This window comes from Vicugna pacos, chromosome 11 (genome assembly GCF_048564905.1).
Source record: "Vicugna pacos chromosome 11, VicPac4, whole genome shotgun sequence".
In the NCBI taxonomy this organism is placed as follows: Eukaryota; Metazoa; Chordata; class Mammalia; order Artiodactyla; family Camelidae; genus Vicugna; species Vicugna pacos.
In genome coordinates this window covers 76,651,508-76,672,773 of record NC_132997.1, presented here as the reverse complement: position 1 = coordinate 76,672,773, position 21,266 = coordinate 76,651,508, and the positions used below count along the sequence as shown (strand labels likewise).

General features: G+C 39.0%; 1 long non-coding RNA gene across 1 annotated transcript; it reads right to left on the bottom strand.

Annotated features, from left to right (window-relative positions):
• Positions 1-885: 885 nt before the first annotated feature.
• LOC140699830 (uncharacterized) lies at positions 886-14,053 on the bottom strand. The gene is made up of 3 exons (XR_012078075.1): positions 13,948-14,053; positions 9,180-9,293; positions 886-3,526 (listed from the first exon to the last, which is right to left on the bottom strand). It is a non-coding gene; the product is annotated as an uncharacterized lncRNA (long non-coding RNA).
• Between the last annotated feature and the right edge of the window lie 7,213 nt (positions 14,054-21,266).

The window sequence follows — 21,266 nt, the reverse complement described above, 5'->3', positions numbered from 1 at the left end:
TGTTCTTTTCTCCCACCCAGGCCACCAGGACAAGAGATCACCCTGCCTCTGTAACAAATGTGTTCTCAAATCCCAACCCCTGCCTCTTTAAATGTCTTCCAAGCTTGCCCTGAGGCTCTTTAAAATGTCCTGCTCTCAGGAGCACCTACCACTTTAAATGTCCTCTGTCCCTGAGCTGTCTCCCCAAGTGTCTGCTCTGTCTTGGGTACCTGTCCCTGTAAGTATCTACCCTATCCTGGACCTTGGCCCCTTAATTAAAAAGAAAAAAAAAAAACCCTCAGAATTTTATCACTTCCCTCACATCAGTTTCTTATTTAAATAATTATTTTTTCTGTCTCGGAAGTGATTGTTTTGGTGGTAGCATCTCATATTGTTTGAGGGGGAAATAACCCATTGATTTGAGCAGTATGAATGTGAAATGGCTGGGATCTGGATCAGTGATCTGTTCATGGTTGTAAAGAAGAATAAATAAGTCTAAAAACAGTAATCTCTTGGAATATAGCATACTGGTTAATTGGGTTTCTGATTAACTATGGGTTAAGGGAAGACACTTGTGTTTGAAATCGCTCTAAATTTGCCTCCATGCATTTTGTTGCTTTAATAAGTAGTCAGATGAGCATAATTAAATCTTCTCTTACTGAGTCAGCATCCTGCACTGCCTCAGATCATTACTCTGAACCTAATAAAAAATTCTATACGTACTGTAGCTACAGAAGGTAGAGGAGTTTAAAATAGCTCCTGAACATTTCTATACTTAATGTATTTCTATACTTTTGAAAAAGAAATCTCAGTGATCTGTGTATTTCACTGTATGTAAATTGACCTTAATTAAGTAAATGCCTGTTACATATCATAGAATAACAGACTATATGATCCAGAAGAGACTCTTGAGATTAAGAAATTTAATGCCACTGTTTAACAGAGAACACAAAGACTCAGAGAGTAACAAGGAAGGTCAGTACAGCTAGACCAACAATCAGTGTCTCCTGATTGCAAACCCAGTCGCCCTTTGACTCTCTCATGCTGCAACTTTCAAATGATTTGGGATTCTTGTCATTTGTCTCCTTCCCCCATAAAAAGTGGAGTTCTTTCTCAACACTGGTCATTTGGGGGTTTTGGTTCAATGAATGTAAGTGGCACTATAACATAAGGTCCCTAGGGGAGCCTGTTTTGTTCCCCGATGTCTTCTCAGCACCTAGAACAGTGCCTGCCCCTTGGAAGGCCCTCAGTGAATGTTTGTTGAATGAAAGAATGAAATGAAATTGTGGGATATTTTCTCTATACAGGATAACCTGATTTCAGGCTCATGGGCTCCCTCTAAGCTCTATGTTAATTTACTCAGTATTTATTAAGGCTGACAGTATACGGATTTCAGGTTAGAATCATTATAGTCAAAACTTTGAGTTCCTAATTAGAAAATGAAAGGAAAAGGATAAATGTTAAAGAATTATAGTGAAACATCATAAACTTTTGTCTCACTTTGACCGTGTATCTCAGGTCCAGACACCACGTGTTTGAAGTGAGGTGCCCAGATGTTAAATTGTAAAAACACCCTTGAGATGGTCAAATGAATTAACAAAAGAGAATATGTCACAACTCAGCTTTGCAAAGCTGTTTGACAAATATAAATTCTACACCATATTTAAACACATCTCTTCAAATGAGGCAAACAAAGCCATCAAAACTAGGCAGAACAGATAATTCTCAGACACTGTACCCTGGGCTTATTATCAGATATGCTCTTTGACACTCACAATTTGTGGGTATGTTTAAATCATCTGATAAGTGCTTCAGTGTTAAGAAATACCTCAGAAACAAACTTAAGAATGAATGAATTGCAAAACCTCTCTATTTAAGGACCAGTTTAAAATTTAACAGTGTAAACATCTAAGGTTACATGCATTCACAGGTGGATTGAGACTTGGAGTCGTGGTTTCAACAACAATCAGAAGACAGTACTTATCTACAAAACTAGACCCAGATGTTATCACCTTTATAGTCCAGAAAACGCTTTTAGGTTGCTGGAATTCTTTGAATTTCTCTTTTATTTATTAAACTGTAAGTTCCTCGATAAAGTTGAAGATCATATCTAATTCCCACTTGTATCTACAATGCTTGTTGCAATGGTGGAAAATAAGAGGAACTTAATAAGTATTTGTTGAATGAATGAATAAATTTTCGGGCCAGACTTAAGGGCCTTCTTGTAAAGTATAATGATATGTGGAAACGTCAATAGAAAGATGCTGATGGCATCCAGGGAAACTTAACTGGAGTACAAGAGGTGGATAAGGATGAAAGGAAGTGTACGCTTGTCTTTTTGGACTCCAGTTGTAGATGTGTGTGACCTCACCTCTAAACCCCTCAATCCTCATTATCTCGAATGTCCATTGCGAGAGCCTTGGGAGAAATGCATACACATGAAGACATCTTGGCTGGTACCAAAGTACATTGAAAGGACAGCTTTCCTCTAACTTCTTTATTTCTAATTTTGCCTTATTTCTGAACTACCGTGCCTATTAATAAAGAATTTTATGTGTGCCATGGAGATACTGCTTTCCGGGTGGAAATCTGACTTTTCTGCCTTCTCTAAACTCAGACTTCTTTTCAAGTCAACTTTAATCTCTCCTGGACAAGAAGTTATACAGTAGGAGAGATTACAAGGTAGTGAAAATGATTGGGCATGGAGAATGCTGGGAAGCTTTCCAGCCCCTTAATCAGTTATACACAGCCTTTAGGAGGCAAAAGAACTGAGAAGCCGCTACCCAGGCAGAGTTGGGTTGGGCTTCCCAGTGGGTTTCCTATTCACTCAAGTGCTTTAGGAGCCAATGTCCCTTGGAGGTCAGTTTGAGACCTCAGGGGTCAGGGCTGTTCTGAAGGCCTGGTTTTCTGTCCTTAAGGCTTGGAAAGTCAATATTCATGCCAACTTTTCCTGATCTTACAATTCTAGAAATTTCAATATCAGGGACAGAATTTGTATTTTATCCCACCATTTTCCTAGTTAGTAATTGGGGCTGAATGTGTAAACCTCCAGTAATAAAAAATGGCGCTTTAGGCTAATGTTTAATTTACTAACCCTTAGGAAAGGAACTGTCCCCTTGTATTTTTTAAACATTGACTTTAAAGTTTTAAGCATTTTGCACAAATGCTTTTATTCTTCCCAACATCCCTCTAACTAGATAAAGGGCAAGAATAATGATACACATCAGATCCCTGAACCACAAACAGAAATTAGCTGACTGTTAATCCTATTTTCTCAGCAAAAGGAAGTTGAACATTCTTTGCTCTCTCCAACATTCTTTGCTCTCTCCAATGGTTAGCTTCTTTGCAGGGGAGAGGTTGAGAAGCTTGGAGAAGTGTCCTAAAATTTCTCAATAGAGCTTTGCTACTTGAGCTACTTGAGCAAGGACCTTAACAAAACTTGAGCGAGGACCTTCACAAAACTCTATCTGCCAGAGGTGGAGTTCCACGGGTGAAATCCTGACAGTAAATTCTTCAAACTTCTTTGAAGTTGAGAATTAGGGCTGACCTAAGGCAAAAGGATGAAATAATCAAAGTTATCTACCCTCCTCTCCTCCCACTTATAGAGACCTCCTCCTTAGCCCCAACCTCCATGTTATCTCCTCATAAAGGGCTTGGTTACATTCATCCTTTATTGCCTCTCTCTCTTTTTTAATTCAGGTTTTTCATTTTGTCCTCTATGAAGTTGAAATTGTTTTCAAAGACAACAGTGAATGAATCTGATAAGTTAATGAATGAGCTGCTGACATTTGCTAAATCCATTTTCTCTTTCCACTTTCACCTTAACTCACTCTGGCTTTTTTGTCCACTGCTAAAGTGAAACTGGTTATCAATTACTTTCATTGTTTGAGTTCTTAGATGCACTGGACATGTTGACCCTTCCTTCTTCCTTAAAATTCATCCCTTAACCCTCAGGTCCTAGTTCTCCTGGTTTTCCTCCTCCCTAGAACACTCTGGCCATTTCTCAATCTCCTTTGTCCACTGCTACTCCTGTGCACGGTCCTTGAATATTACTTCCTGAGACTGCTCTCAAGCATCTCTTTTCTTATTCTAAACCTTCTAATTTGGCTATCTCATACACTCCATGGCTCTGACTGCCTTTTCTGCGCTTATGACTTGCATATCTGTCCAGCCCATCTCTCTCTCTTCTGGGCTTTAGATGTGACATTTCCAATTGCTTTCAAGATGTTTTCCCTTGCATGTTTCACAGGCACCTGCAACTCAGCATGGTCAAAACTCACCCTCCACATTTCTTCTTCCTCCTCTGTGTCCCTAACTCAGTGAGTGGATATCAGCATAAACCCATTTCCTTATAACCAAAAACATAATCAAACCAGCATACAGTTTTTAAACACTGTTATGTGCCTCATACCATGCTAGAGCATATACACAAGGAGTAAGGTGTCGGATAAGATCGATCCCTGTCCTCAGGTTGCTTCTAATCCAGTAGGGAAGGGAGACATGAAATAAATAATTGCACAAATAACTGTTTCATCATAATTGTTATAAACACTATCAAGGAAAAGATAAGTCATCCATGACTAACTGCACAACTGTTTTGTCATAATTATAAGCACTGTCAAGGGAAAGATGAGTCATCTGTGACTCTTCCTCCATCCTACCTTGCATCACTTATCAATTCCATCTGTCTTATCAGTCCTAACTCCCGAATGTCCCTTCAGTTTGTCCTCTTGCTGCCACCAGTAGCTCTCCCTCTGATGCAGGAAAACAGATGTGGGGCATGACGAGGGCCAAGTCCCAGGTCTTGGTTGAGCCTCTGGGATGTGCCCTGTCAAGTGTGGGTCCCTGGCTTCGCGCAGGAAAGAATTCAAGTGCAAGCCAACGTTGAGTAAAGGTAGATATATTCAGAGAGATACATACTGCATAGAGTGTAATGCAAGAGAAAGGCAAGGAAAGAAGTGTGGGAATTGGGTGCTCAGGTTAAAGTAAAAGTAGGCACACACTCCATAGACAGAGTGCGGGCTGTCTCCAAAGGGGAGACAGTGCAAAGGGCCACTAGGCATGGTGTTGTCACTTTTTATGGTCTCAGTAGCTTCACACGCCTACAGGTTGGATTAATCCGACTGCCCTAGGGAAGGGGCTGGGATTCCCAGGGATTGGGCCACTATGATTCTTTGGCCTTTTGCGGTTAGCCTTGGGGCTGTCATGGCGCCTGCGGGAATGTTATTTGATCATGCTGTTACAATGAGCATATAATGAAGTTCAAGGTCTACTAGAAGGTAAACCTCTTAATCCTTAAAGCCAACTAGGAGGTGCACGTTCCACCATTTTGGTGAATCTTCCACTATTTTGGTGTTAAATTGTTGTCATTACTTGAGTGGTTGTGCCCTGCCCTGTTCCATCCTGTCTCACCTTAACCCACTGAAGTAGCTTTCTGGCAGGTTTCCTGTGCTGCTTGCTTCGTTAGTCAGTTCACCTCACTAGAACCTCAGCGATCTTCTACTAATGCACATCGCTTCCCTGTTTTTAAAACCCTTCAGGGGGAATCTCCATACTGTTTTCCATAGTCGCTGCACCAAACTACATTCCTAACTGTGTAGAAGGGTTGCTTTTACTCCACAGCCTCTCCAGCATTTATCGTTTGTAGACTTTTGAATGATGGCCATTCTGACTGGTGTGAGGTGATACCTCAATTTAGTTTTGATTTGCATTTCTCTGATAATTAGCGATATTGAGCATTTTTTCGTGTACCTATTGGCCATTTGTATGTCTTCATTGGAGAACTGCTTGTTTAGGACTTCTGCCCATGGTTGAATTGGGATTTTTTTTTTCTTATTAAGTTGTATGAGCTGTTTTTATATTCTGGAGATTAAGCCCTCATCAGTCTCATCTTTTGCAAATATTTTCTCCCATTCCGTATGTTGTCTTTTTGTTTTTCTTATGGTTTTCTTTGCTGTGCAAAAGCTTGTAAGCTTAATTAGGTCCCATTTGTTTATTTTTGCTTTTATTTCTGTTGCCTGGGTAGACTGCCCTTGGAGAACATTGCTGAGCTGTATTTCAGATACTGTTTTGCCTATGTTTTCTTCTAAGAGGTTTATAGTGTCTTATGTTTAAGTCTTTAAGATACTTTGAGTTTATTTTTGTGTATGGTGCGAAAGAGTATTCTAACTTCATTGATTTATATGCAGCTGTCCAGTTTTCCCAACACCATTTGCTGAAGAGACTGTCTTTACTCCATTATATGTTCTCGCTTCCTTTGTCAAAGATTAATTGATCAAAAGTTTTTGGGCTTATTTCTGGGCTCTCTATTCTGTTCCATTAATCTGTATGTCTGTTTTTATACCAATACCATGCTGTTTTGATTACTATAGCTCTGTAGTATTGTCTGAAGTCTGGAAGGGTTAGTCCTCCAGCTTCATTCTTTTTCTTCAGTAATGCTTTGGCTATTCTGGGTCTTTTGTGATTCCATATAAATTTTAGGATTATCTGTTCTAATTTTGTGAAAAAATGTCTTGGATAATTTGATAGGGCTCACATTAAATCTGTTGCATGAGCCACAAATAGGAGATGTTTAAAGGACTGTCTCTTAAAAGCTTACTGTCTTTCAGGCAGTAAATGTGCATTTAAATAAAGACTTTCTGGAAGCTATATCCCAGGGTTTTTGATTTACTTGTTTTTGTTTACTTCCTTGAATGTGTGGGCTTCAGGATACCTAGAAAAGTAGAGTGGAGACACCGATAAATCAGTGGGAAATATTTTTCCCGGCAGATATTTGGGATCTCACAGTAGCCTTCAGGTCACACTGTACAGGCACCACTTCTACCTATATTTTCTAAGCAAAAGGCAAGAGCTGGCCAGGTGACAGCAAGAGAGACAAAGTGGCCGTAGACTTGATCCTCCAAAGTTTTGATCCTAGCTCAGCAAATCATTTGCCATGTGGCCTAGAGAAATCTTTCTAGTTTTTCCACGTTAAATGACTATCACAGTATGAGCTTATCTTGCTAATAAGGAGAAAGACTCATAATTAAAAATTAGTGTAAAAAATGAACATTTATCATTTTCAGATGCAAAAGAAGTGTTTTCTAACGTTGAATTGACATTAATTCAGATTATTTGCATATTCTCCATAATGACAGTAAATCAGAATTGTTCTTTCTCTTCTCCTTCCTCTACCTTTTCCCCTCACCTCTCCTTCCCCCACCCCTTCCCTTCTTCCCCTTCATGAACAATTTCAATCCGAAAACCACCAGGTCAGCACGGGAAGTGTCTTCTGATGGGAGTGTTTAGGGGGCAGTGGCACTTCAAGTGGGGTGTGGGAGTCTAAGGAGGTGAGGCAGCATCCATGCAGGGGGCTGTATGACACTAAATGTTAGGGGAGAAGCTATTGAAAATCCTTCTGATAGCCTTGGTTTCTCCCTTACCATTAAAAGAAAGAAAGAAAGAAATTAGGAAAAGTGTGGTTTTAAAGCCCTCTTGCTGTCTGTGCCTTTCATCATAATATTTAAAATTGCTTCTAAACATTTAATAAGCCAAGTCGGCACAGGCGTAACTCAGCTATGGCCAAACCAGCATGTGCCAAGAGGCACTTTGGGTCAGGCACTCAGGTCAGTGACCACAGATGACAGGCCCCGGTCAAGTTGGCCGCAGCTCCCTCCAGCGTTTCAGGAGGCTCACCTCTCTGTCTTAACGCTCTTCTGCCGGAACCTAACTGTTCTTGTGTTGTATGTGACCATCCAAATGATTTACCTCACTCTCCCATAACAGAGATCTCCTGTTCACTTTACTGAGCATTCATATTTTCAAACTGGCCTAAGTATGTGAAAAGTTTGAATTTGAAAACTACTCTGATTCTCTCTCTCTCCTTTCCTTCCTTCCTTCCTTCTTGAAGACAGGGATGTATGTAGACATTTGTTCCCAGAAAAAGCAAGTTATTGAGAATTTCTTTTGTCTTGAAAGTAAACAAGCTTTTCATAGGGAAGAACGCAAAACAGCTTGTGGACCCAGAGTCCAGGACTCTAACTTTTCATCCCATTTCTAACAGGGTCCCATTATGTGCTTGTAAGCAAATTCAGTAGCTTCTTCATACCTCTTCTTCTTAATCTCTAGCTACAAGGAGCAGAAGCTTCTGTCCTCCTGCCCAAAGGAAGTGGCTATCTGCATCAACTGAATAAGGAAAGAAAAGTACAAAATGTCCTGTGAATATGTTTTATTCATGAGAAACAGTATGAAACAAGAGTATGGTGATGAAAGAACTATTGGGCACAGAGGGTATTTTTTTTCCAGCCACACCCACACACTGACAAGCATCTCAGCCAGTTGTGTTTTCTCGGATTACAAAGAGATAACAGACAAAAAGCATTCTGGCTGCACCAGAGTCTCACTTCACATAAAAGGGACATTTTTGGAGGCAAGACTCACGGGTAGCAAAACTGATGGGTAGTCACAAGGACAAAGGTCTCTTCCAGTTCTAAGATTCTAGAATTTTAATTTTTTTTTGAAAGTTTGAAAGTAGGAATGCTCAGCTGAACAGGAGAATGACCACTTTTCTCTGTTAGTGTCAAAATTCTGACATAGCCTGGTCTGTCCGAGGTTGAAGTTAACACTTTATTTTAATGTGGGCTAAAGTCAGTTGACCTCATAGGATTATAAATGTAGGGTTTTTTTTTTTTAAGTCATTAGCTTTGTTGGATGAATAGGGAAGATAGGAAGGTATTTTACTGGACTTTTACTGGCCTCCAAAAAGCTCCACCAGCACCTTTCCCTTTTATTGAATTACTCTTGTAATTACCAGACTGAGGAGATAGTATAGCTTTCCAAAGCCAAGGATAATTGCAGGTAAGCCCTTCAGCGGTACACCAAGAATTGGGGTATGGAGAGGTCGGGATCTGTCTCTTCTCCCACAGAGGGTGGAGTGGGATGACTGCTGAGCACTGACAGAGAAGCTTATGTCTCATAAAATGGGAAGGAAGAACTCCCGACAGAAGAAGCAGAGGCAGCCCTCATTCATTCCTGCCCTAAGCACTCCCTCTGCCCTCCGGCTGGCACCACTGAATTTTAGAGCCTACTCCTGGCTACTTTAGAGCCTCACCATCCTCCTTCTCCGGGGCCACATCCTTATCCAATCCCTTGTCGAATAACATGTTGTGAAGAGGTTCCCTTTCTCCATACAAGTCTGAAACTGATGGAAGTATTATACTCACCTTGAAGTTTGGAAACATAGTGTAAGTCTTGTGCACTGGTCCTCTACCACCAGAGTGAGCTGAGTGAATTCCTGTGTGTTTCCTCCTGATTCTGGTGGTAACTAAATCACATTTCTGTAAAATGTTTAAAGAAGATAAAAAGTATTGCAGTTGATGCTGCAGGTGTCTTCCTGAAAAGAACCTTTTTTGCTTAGAACCTCCCATCTTGGTCCTAAAGATGGATGCAGATTGGAATTTCCGTCATGAAGGAAATCTAAAGATTCTTATCATGATATGCAAGTAATTACCTCTTATCATCCTTAATGAAAAATCATCTTCTCCCATAGCAGTTCTTTGTAAGGGGTCCTAAGATAGACCTGTTAGTAGATTTTGAATCCAAAGCCCACTTCCATTGATATGTCCAAGTGACTAGTGTAGCTCAGGTGGCAACAAAGCGTCTATAGGGAATGTTTGTTGTCTGCTCTATCTCTCTGCCAACCTAAAGTTTGGGAAGGCTGCCGGTTAGTTTTTAACACAGAGGATTTAAGAGCCAATATTTAAATATTCTTACCCAAGTATTTACATAACTCTCTCTCTATAAAAGATAGTATCATTAAAAAGTTAGATATAAGAAGCTATGGGGAAAAAGTGTTCATACAGGTCTGTTAGTAGTTATATGTGTTTCTCATGAAATTCTGGAACAGAATCAAACTCCCAGTTTCATTGTGGGGTGAGATCTCAGTTTAGAAAAGAAAGAAGACTCATTACATAGAAACTATAAAAGCCACTAACTTCCAAGCTCTGGATTGCTTCCAATTTCATTTCCCCATTGCTATACCAAAGAAATAAGCAAATAGTTTTCATTCTGCTGATGGGCACAGTGATAATGAACTAATGTTGGCAAGATCTTTTGAAATGAGAATGCAGAGATTATTTAAAAAGCAAGAAACAAGACTAGAGAAAGCCCTTTTGATTGGCCAGATTTTATAATGTTACATAACATGTTTTTTGCACCAAAGGAATAGGACAGCTGACTTTAAGAAGAAGTTTGTCTTTTGGTTTTTTTTTAAGTCTTCCTGTTACTTTGATAATAGCAAAAAGCAGTCTGATGTAGCAATTACTTCAAATGTTTGAAGAGTCAAGGGTCTGGGAGAATGGGAGCCAAACAATGTATCCTCTACTCCTTTGTTTTAATCTTTCATTCAGCAACATTTACTGAATCCAGTGTGTGTCAGCAATCTTCTTGGCCATATGGGAGATATAAAGATGTCTGAGGGGAATACCTTCCACAAATGAGTTTATAACTTAGTAGAGGAGGTAAAGTATACATATACAGTTATATACAACACAAGACAGTGTCATGCAGGCTATAAGGACGTGCAAAGTATTTTCCTGGGGTGATTGGGACAGTATGTGGAGAGCTGGCCTTGGAGCTGGCCATGAACAGGACAAGATCTTCCCGGGTGAAAACATGGACAAACTAAGACAGGAGGGGTGCAGGAAACAGCCATTCAAATAATGCCACAGCAGTTAACATCAAAATGGTGAAAGATTCAACCCCCAGTAGGCCTTGAGTCTCAGGATGATGAGAGATTTAACTTCTAGCAGAACTTGAGCTTCATTATACGCCCATTGTAATATATTAACATGGTGAATAACATGACCACAGGCACCATGGCAGTCCCAAGGCTAGCCACAAAAGGTCAAAGAGTGGGAAACGGCCAGCTTCCTGGGAATCCCAGCCCCTTCCCCAGACTACTTAGAATGGTCCTTCCACTTATTAGCATATGAACCCAGCAAGCCCATAAAAACCAGCAATAGGGGGCCTTGTGGCTGCCCCTCTCTCTCCCTCTTCAGAGACAGCCCACATTCTGTCTATGGAGCGTGTACCTACTTTTAATCTGAGCACCCAACTCCCACACCTCATGGCCTTTCTCTTGCCTTTCATTGTAACTCTCTGAATAAATCTACCTTCACTCAACTGTGGCTCGCTCTTGAATTGTTTCCTGTGCGAAGCCAAGGACCCACACTTGGCAGGGCACACATCCCAGGGGCTCAACCAAAGCCTGGGACACGGCCCTCCTCACACCTACATCTGTTTTCCTGCATCAACTACCTCTGTGAAGGCTTTTCTGACCCTCTCCCCACTCCTCTTCCCTTCCCTGCCCCAAATAGAGGTAGATTTGTGTTCTCCTGCTGCCTTACTACATATTGTAATTTATACAGACTCTCATCATAACAATTACAGTCTAATTGTTGTTTGCAAGTCTTGTCACTCCAGGGAACTCTAAAGTCCTTTAGGACAGGAACCCCACCATTTCATGTTTCCTTTCCTAACATTTAGCAGGGTTTCTGACATAGTGTACCTACTCAGTAAATACTTGAGGGAGAAAGGAATTAAATTACAGAATACATTCAGGGATCAGTGAGTACTACAGTTTGGCTAGAATCAAAGATTCATGAAGGAGAGCAGTAGGAATTAAAGCTACAAGAAGAGGTTGGAAAGTAGGTCTGAAACTATTAAGTGTTGGTTGAGTAAATGGAACAGTGGAAACTCTTCTACGCCACTGGTGCAACCATTCAGGGGAACAACTTATTAACATCTGATAAAGTGAAAGTTGCTCATATCTTGGACCCAGAAATTCCCATTCTAGAGAAACTCTTGCTCATGTTTACAAGAAGACAGATATAAAATATTCATAGCAAAAAGTTGGGAACAAACTCAAGGTCCATCAGCAGGAGAATGGATGAATAACTATAGATACACCAATAATAAATAACTATAGCATTAATTATATCTATGTTATATATATCATATTAATATGAGTTATATAAAATAATAATAAATAATTACAGATACATCAACATGGGTGAATAGTATAGATTATAGATATAAGTCAGGGGAGAAAAAAACCCAAGACTGCAGAAATATTCCTATGTTACCTTTTATATAAAGATTAAAATACTGTAAAACAGTATTATGTATTCCTTAGGGATATATATATATATATATATACACACACACACACACACACACACAAATGCCTAGACAGGATGGATATCAAATTCAAGACAGTAGGAAAGGAGATGTGATTGGGGAAGTTTATAGAAGGCCCTCAATTCTATTGACCATGTTTCATTTCTTAAATTTGATGCAGGGCGTATGGGTGTTTTGTTGTGTTCTTTTTTAAAATAGTCTGTATATCTTAAATATTGCATAAACATCTTATTTTAAAGTTAGTTGGATCCATATTGTGGCAGGGCTAGAATACCACAGTAAGGAGTTTAGATACTGTTTGGCAGTTAACAGAGAACTCTCACAGGCTCTTGAGCAGGTAAGAGATATCCTCACAGGTGTGCTTCGAGTCAGCTTAGACTAATGCTGTGTAAGATACTGGGCAAACTCACAAAGGTGTTAATGCTGTGTTGGTAGATATAATTGAGATGGATTCCTTGTCTGTCCTCTAGTTTTCTGACCTACACTATTTCTTTAAATCCTGAATAGCCTTTCTCCATTCTTAAAAGTATGTCTTTTTTTTTTTAATCAGTTGATTCCAGATGCTTCTGTCAACTCTTGATATTCCTTTCTCATTTTATTTGTTTTTATAAAGTCCCCTCAATACTCACTCTGTCCAATTTTCCTGTTCTGGCCTCCTGACCATTTATTATGTTATTCTTTATTTGGGAATATCTCATTTCCAGCCTTTTTACATTTTTCCTAAATTTACCTCTGCTACAAAGTTTTCTTGGACTAACTCAAAACCTTCAATTAAAAATTTCCAAGATGTAAAGAAGATGTGATACACACACACATCAGCAACACACACTGGAATATTACTTAGCCATAAAAAAGAATGAAATAATGCCATGTGCAGCAATATGGATGGACTTAGAGATTATTGTATTAAGTGAAGTAAATCAGAGAGAGAGAAAGACAAATATCATATGATGTCATTTATATGTAGAACTAAAAAAAATACAAGGTTAGTTTATAAACCAGAAATAGACTCCCAGACATAGAAAACAAACTGTGGTTAGCAGGGAGGAAATGTGATGGTTGGGGAGAAGGATAGGAGTTTGGGATTAACAGATATACATTACTGTACATAAAATAGATAAACAACAAGGACCTACTATATGGCACAGAGAACTATATTCAATTCCTTACAATGAGCTGTAATGGAAAAAAACTGAAAAAATATATATGTACGTATGTATATGTATAACTGAATTATTTTGCTGTACACCTGAAACTAACATTGTAACTTGACTATACTTCAATAAAAAATAAGAATAAAAAAATTCCAAGATAAATATGTTTGCAACACAATCTATCCTACACATAGGACATTTATCCTACAATAATAGCTGACTAAATGGCTGAGTATGTGCCAGGCATTGTTCTAAACACTTTATATGTATTATCTCATTTAATCCTCATAACAAATCTATATGTGCTGTTATGATCTTCATTCCACAGATAAAGAAACTGACCCAAAGAGAAGTTAAATAACTTGCTCAAGAATTCTCTGCTGGAAGTCAGTGCTGGAGCTTGGAGTCAAACCCGGGGAGCCTGGCTCCAGAGCCCACATGCTGAATTCCACCTCATTGAGCTGCTTCCCCATGTCAATAAAGATATCCCCAAGTGGGAAGCAAATGTAGGCTGTCCTGCGGGGTCTAGGTTCAGTTAAAGGCAGAGTTATTCTATCAGTCTGGGTCCATTTAGGAGACAGACAGAAATTACACAGGAGTATACAAAAAATTGGAGCTAAGTAGAATATTTACATACCGAAGGTTAGACTCCACAGTCCCTTCTCCTCTTTCAGCTTGTAAAATGCTGGCAGTCAGGCTGAACTATTCAGTCAGGAAATTGAAGGATGCTTCTTTGCAGACTCTAACAGCCTTAAAGGAAAACTCTGTGATATTGAGAATGACTCAAAGAAACAATCCAGTATGGAAGACAGAGATCTGCTTGCACTGAATGTGCTGTCACAGCCTCAGAGCTGCTGCTTGGCTTTTTAGTGCCCTGCTATTGTACATGAACAGACAGCTAAGGATCTTCGGTTACTGGTGGAAACACATCTGCCAAAAGAAAAAACAGGAGAAAGAAAAAACCTGGAGGATAAGAAACTATGCAAAGAGAAGGGAAATATTCCCTCAAATTATGATTAATATTCTTAAAGGAATAAGAGAAAATATTGCATCCATGGAACAAGATAAGATGCAATAAAAAGGAAAATTCCAAAAGAACTTTCAGAAATTGAAGTATGATAGCAGATCTTAAAAACTCAGTAGAAGGTTGTAGGGTGAAGTTGAGGAAACCACCTAGAAAAATCAAACAAGAGTAAAAGATGTGGAAAATAAAAGAGAAAGTTTTTTTTTTTTAATTGAGGGTCAATTCTGGAGATTCTAGAGTGAGAAGAAAGAAAATGGAAGGGGGAGGAAATAATTAATAAAAAAACATTTATCAGAACTGAATGACAAACATTTCTAGACTGAAAGAGTGCACCAAATGTCCTTTATGCTGGACAAAATGGTTTCATTCCAAGGTACAGAATCATGAAATTTTGGAAAACTGAGGACAAAGAGACTATCTTAAGAACACTATTTTTTCATGAGACTAACAGAGGATGAGTTTCTTCAGAATAAGGAGAAACCAAGAAAGAGGGACACAAAGGATCCAGGAGCAGGGAATCCAACCGAGGAGAAAAGAAAAGGGAATCTCTGGAAGAATGCTGAAGAGAATTCCTGGGACAAGAGCTCTGCAGCAGCTTAGAGACCAACCAGGCAGGGTTGGAGCAGGTGAGAGGGCTCCAGGGCTGAGTTCTTCAAGAAGATGAAATTGATAGAATATCCAGTGGGACCAAATGTATTGAGAAGAGACATAGACAATTGGTGGATAGGTTGGGTTGAGTTAATGATTAAGTAAGTAATAGAAAGCTAAAAGAAAATAAAATGTAATCATTAGGTCCAGAGAAAATAAAATGCTGTGCAAGAAAGAAATCGTGGATATATGACATGGCTCATGTGTGAGCAGTATTTACACAGTCATAGTAATATAAACACTGAATTACACAAAAATTACAACACAACTGTTTTGGGAGGACAGGGAAAGGGAACCCTGCCCATGTGTATGCAAATAAGTGAGAACGTGATGGTGGTGATGAGGGTGAAGAAGGTGAAATTTTCATCTTCTATGGTGGGAAGTCCATAAATAATGTATTTTAAAAATCTAAAAATCAACAAGTAGCCATATAAGCATGTCATTTAGAGATACAGAGGTAAATGCCAAAAGAGTCAGCTAAAAAGAATTGAAAATGGTTACCTCTGAGGAGTAGAAAATGGTGAGGAGAGGTGGATGATGTACTGCTATTTTCAAAACAAGTCTTATAAAACTATTTGACTCTTTATGTACAAGTATAATTTACGTATAAATTAAAAACAAAATTCAAAGAAACTATAAGAGACTTTTCAAGTGAACAGAGCCCATTGGGAGATTTCCCCAATACTGCTCCCCGACCAGTCTTTTATTACAATATTGTCTGATCTCATATCTCACCAACCTCCCCCTAATACCACCGCCACCTCAACAAACCAGGTACTAAGAGAGGAAAGGGAGATGCTGGTTGAGTCTGGGATCTGCTCTGCCAGGAGCTTGTTAGAAGCCCTGGGTCATCTTTAGTCCATTATCAGTAGATAACTTCTCCCTAAACCGTTTAAAGGTTTTCTACTGAAATTACAAATATCAAAATTCAGATGGTCTCTCCTAATGTATTTCCTCTTCGTTACATTTCTCTAACTATCTTGACTCCAACACCCTTGATTCTAAATGCACCTTCTATTCCTTTCTTTAGGTTGTCTTTCTTTAGAGGCAGAGATGGCCTGCTTTTGGCAAATATTCACACTTGCCAAGGGTAACAGACTATTTCTGCTATCCTTTCACCTCATTCTATTGCCTTCACCATGGGTGAAAGACAGAGGTACTATTAGCTATGGTTACTTTTTGTATAGGACATTACCCGTAACCTACCAGATTCTAGAGTATTTTTTCTTTTCACTGGCTAGTCTTCTGGCTCTGATTCTAAAGTTGGTCTATGACATAAATTAGGGAACTTTTTGGAGGACACAGTTAAGTGACCCTGGTAGATCCGGTGAGCTCATCCATTCACTGAACAGTACTCAGGGGAGAAGACTACCTTATTTTAGATCAGTTCAAAAGCAAATAAAACGTTTCACACTGTCCTTGGCTCTGACCTAGACAACCCTCTCATCTGTGACAGAGAAGGTATACTTACTCTGTTTTCAATCAAACAAAATTAGAAGAGGGATTTAATATCTTGGAGGAATGAATTGAGGATTCAAAAAGTTCTCAACTGGTTGCAAAGTTAGGATTAACAAATTAATGAAATTTACCAGGGATACTTTTAAAGTCCCATATTTATGTTTAAAATATTACTTTTCACAAACATAGCATGTGGAAGATTTAGCTTAACAGTTCAAGTGAAAAAGGCTATGAGCATTGACAAATTGCAAGCTTAGCTAGTTGACAGTAGGAAGTGGCTGCAGAGTGACTACCAAAAAAATAAATGTTTCTCTTTCTACCTCCCTGAGAACATGGGCAAGTTGTTTTATGCTCTAGTAATCAACTCACCAGTAAATATTTATTGAGGATCTGCTAGATGTTTAGTATGAGGAAAGCCCCAAGGCAGAGAATAAGGGGAAGAACTTAATCTTTCAACAGGTTGACAGTCAATATACATGTAGGAAATGAGAACAGTGATGATAATTTATATTTGAATAGTGCTTGAATTTCTCATGTCCAATCATTTATATCATCTCTTTTGACTTTTATCTGCCCTATGAGGTGGTAAGTCAAATACAGTCACCATTTTCAAGATAAGAGGCTCAATTAAGTAAATCACTGATTCTCAAATATTTTGCTCTCTGGACCACTTTACACTTTAAAAATTATTAAAGTACCTCACACCATATACAAAGATTAAACCAAAATGGATCAAAGATCTAACTATAAGAGCTAAGCTATAAAACTCTTAAAATAAGACATAGTGTAAATCTTTGGGATCTTGAATCAAGCAATCATTTCTTAGATATTGACATCAAAAGCATAAGCAACAAAAGAAAAAATTAATTGAACTTCATCAAAATTTTAAAATTTATACCATCAAGATACTACCAAGAAAGTGGAACAACAACCCACATAATGAGAGAAATACAGTTGACCCTTGAACAATATGAATTTGAACTGCATGGGTCCACTTTTATACTTTTTTTTTTTTCAATATGTTTGGCCAACCATAATCAGCTGATTGATTCCACAGATGCAGAACCCAGAGATATGGAACCTGCAGTTACCGAGGGATGACTGTATTTGCAAATTGTATATCTGATAAAAGACTGGTATCCAGAGTATATAAAGAACTGTTATAATTCAATAATCAAAAATAATAATCCACTTTTTAAATAGTCACAAAGGATTGCATATTGTATGATTATTTATATTCATACAATATGTGAAATGTCCCAAATAGAAACATCTATAGAGACAGAAAGTGAAATAGTGAGTGGTTGCCTAGGACTAAAATAGTGAGTGGGGGAAGGGGGTAACTGGAAGGATATGAGTAATGAGTACTAGTGAGTAGCGCGTTCTTTTTTTTGGAAAAATATGTATTTTTTCAGTATAGTTGATTTTCAGTATTATATTACTGTCAGGTGTACAGTATAATGATTCAAAATTTTTGTAGATTTTAGTCCATTTATAGTTATTTAAAATATCAGCTATATTCCCCATGCTGTACAATATATCATTGTGGCTTATTTATTTGCTACATAGTAGTTTGTACCTATTAATGGGTAGGGAGCTCTTTTGGGGGCATTGAAAATGTTTTAAAATTGATTGTGATGATGGTTGCACAACCCTGAATACATTAAAAACCATTGAACTACACAGTTTAAATAGGTGAATTTTATGATATGTGAGTTATATCTCAATAAAGCTGTTATTAAAATTATTATAAATAATGCTGCTATTAATAGCAGGATATATGTATCTTTTTGAATTAATGTTTTTGTTTTTCTCAGATATATACCCAGGAGTGGAATTGCTGGGTCATACAGTAGTTCTTTTTTTGGAGTTTTAAGAAACCTCCATATTGTTTTCCATAGTGGCTGCACCAGTTTACATTCCCACCAACAGTGTACAAGGGTTCCCTTTTCTCCAAAAACAAGTACTATGCATAAAATAGATAGGCAAAAAGGATATATTGTAAAGCGCAGGGAATTACAGCCATTATCTTGCAATAACTTTTAATGGAGTATAACCTATAAAAATACTAAATCACTGTGCTGTACACCTGAAACTAATACAATATTGTAAGCCAACTTTACTTCAATAACTAATAATAATTAAACTTCTACCAGAGGCCTAGCTGGAAATGCATTTAGTAGTTATCAGACCAATATGATCATTTTAAGCTCATTTAGTCCAGGTCATAAAGATAGCTTAAATAGATGTGCCTAAAACCATGAAGAGACGGGATATAGCTAGAAAATCAAAAGAGGCAAGTCTGACATCCATTCCATGGACTGAAAATAACAAAACATAACTCCTATAACCTTCGGAAAGGGCTTTCATGTACTTGAAGTCATAGTCTTAAATCTAGGTAGAGCCTGAGAGGTAATTTCATCCATTATCACATCCCACATAGGAACCTCCTCACAGAATCTCCAGAGGTTGAACAGATCTGATAAGGAGTGGCTTACTCTGCCCAAGATCTTGTAACAGCTGTCCTTGGGTTTCATTTTAATTAGGGGACCCCTGTATGTATGCAATTAAATTTGATTTTCTCCTGTTAATCTGTCTTAATGTTGATTTAATTTTTAGGCCAGCAGAAGAACTTAGAAAGGGAAGAGGAAAAATTTTTTCCTTCCTCAACATTTCCTTCTCCACTGATTAAGCCCTTTTTGTGTTCCAGGCTCTGTACCATTTAATTCCCAGAATAACCCTAGAAAGTAGACATCACCAACAGCCCCCAGCTCCCTGCCTTTTTTAAGGCATGGTTTGAGGACTTTTGGTAATTGTATACAGCTGTGTAACTACCGCTCCAATCATGATATAGAAAATTCCCCTTCACCCTAAAATTTCTCTCATGCCTTTTTGCAGTCACACGTATAATTTTTAATAAAATAATTTTGTACATAGTATTTTTAACCTAAATGTTTCTTTTAACAAGATGTATCAAACATCTTTTGATGGCAATTAATACTTTTACAAGATAATCTTAATGTCTGCATAGTGGTTCATTAAATGAATGTTTCATAATATATTTAACCAATCTCCTTTTGTCAGATATCTTTTTTTTTTTTTACAATGTCTTGCTCCCTCTTCCTGGAATTAATTTTTTATTTCTCTATTTCTAGTTTGCTTGGTTTTTTTTTTGTTTGTTTGTTTTTTTCATATCTCATACTTCCTTAGTCTAGGTTTTGCTGTGTCCTCTTTCTATCTGTTAAGTATTGGTACTTCCCAAGATGCTGTCGTTGAATTTTCTTACTCTGTAACCCCTTCCCAGGTGATCAGTCCTAGATTCACTGTAAACTCTTTGGACCTAATTTTTATTTCTCTTCTAAACACCCCTGTCTACTGGGTCTTTTTTCCATGAGGATATTCTTGTAACTCAAACCCTACACGTCAAAAATTGAACTCCTGCTCCCTTTCCAAACTCTGCTTCTTTCTCTCTCTTTTGTTAAAAGACCTGTTTCACTCAGTGCAGGTGCTACCTTTCCAGTCACCACAGAAGAGAAACCTCAAAGTCATCTCTGACTCCTCGCCCCACTCATCTCACATATCCAATCATTTGAGTGCTATTGATTTGACTCCAAAATACCTTTCAACCTATGTCCTTCCTTTCCCTTTCCACCATCACTATCCTAGTTTTTAGGTCCTGTGACCTCCTCCTAACTGATCTTCCAGCTTGAATCTGGTCCTTCTTTGATCTGTTCTTTACGTTGCCCTCAGTGTCAACTTTCTGAAACACGGAGATATTTTCCTTTCCCTCTTGAAAATAACCAGTGGTTCCCTGTAGTTTACAGAAGCAAGTCTAAGCTCTCCAGGCTGGCTTTCAAGCCTCCTCTCCACGTTCCCTCCCACTTGCTCACTCCTCCGGTTACATCAGCCCTCACTGTTCCCAAACAAGCTCCTGCTTCTGCTCGACCCTGTGACTATCCAGTCTTTAGCCTGTTTTGCTGATTCTTTGCGCTCTTACGTGACAGGTGTTTGCACCATTGCAGATGAGAATACAGATTAGCAGTGCCTTCTGGGCTGTCATGGTTAGTAAGGTCTCACACCACCTCAAAGGCAGCTGTGGATTAAAAGTCCACGTAGATAATTCTGCCTTAGGGAGGGGCAAGCAGTGAGGGGGGAGAAATTTTCTTTACATTTCTTCAAAGCGGAGAAGCACTGGATCTGTGCTGGGGAGGAACAGCGTTCTCCATTCCTGTGTAAAGCTCTCCCAGAATTCCCCAGTGCAGCTATCTCCCGAGCTGAACGGTCTTTCAGTATTTTTCCCATTCCAGAGAATGGCAAACTGAGGTCTTGGGGAGCCGAGCTCTGAGTCAGGTTCCCCTCCCCAAAAGAGGCCGCGGCCGACCTCTGATTCAGAGAGAGGCTGTAAGGATAGCATCTCCTGATTGGAGCAGCCGGAGTCAGACAAGCTCCGGCGCTGTTGATTGGCTCCGGCTAGATCAGGCGCTGTTGGGCTGTTGTAAATGTAAATAGCTCTGTGACCGGCAGTAACCCCGGTGAGAGGGGTGGAGAGGGAGGCTCTTCCCCTCCATTCATGTCTGCTACCAGCCAGGCCCAGACAGGCCCAGACAGGCAGGCCCTTTAGCGGGGAAGCTTGGGCAGGGCAAGGCTGAAAGTTGTGTCTTCGGAGATTTTAAGCTTGAGGTGAGAGTTAAAACACTTGCTTGCAGGTCTGAGCCAGGCTGACAGCTTCCGGACAGAGCTTCCTTTCCTGCTCTCAGCTTTGGCTGCTCAAGATGGTTTAATGGAATGTTCAATGTAAGGATGGAGGTGTTGGAGTGCGCTCAGGG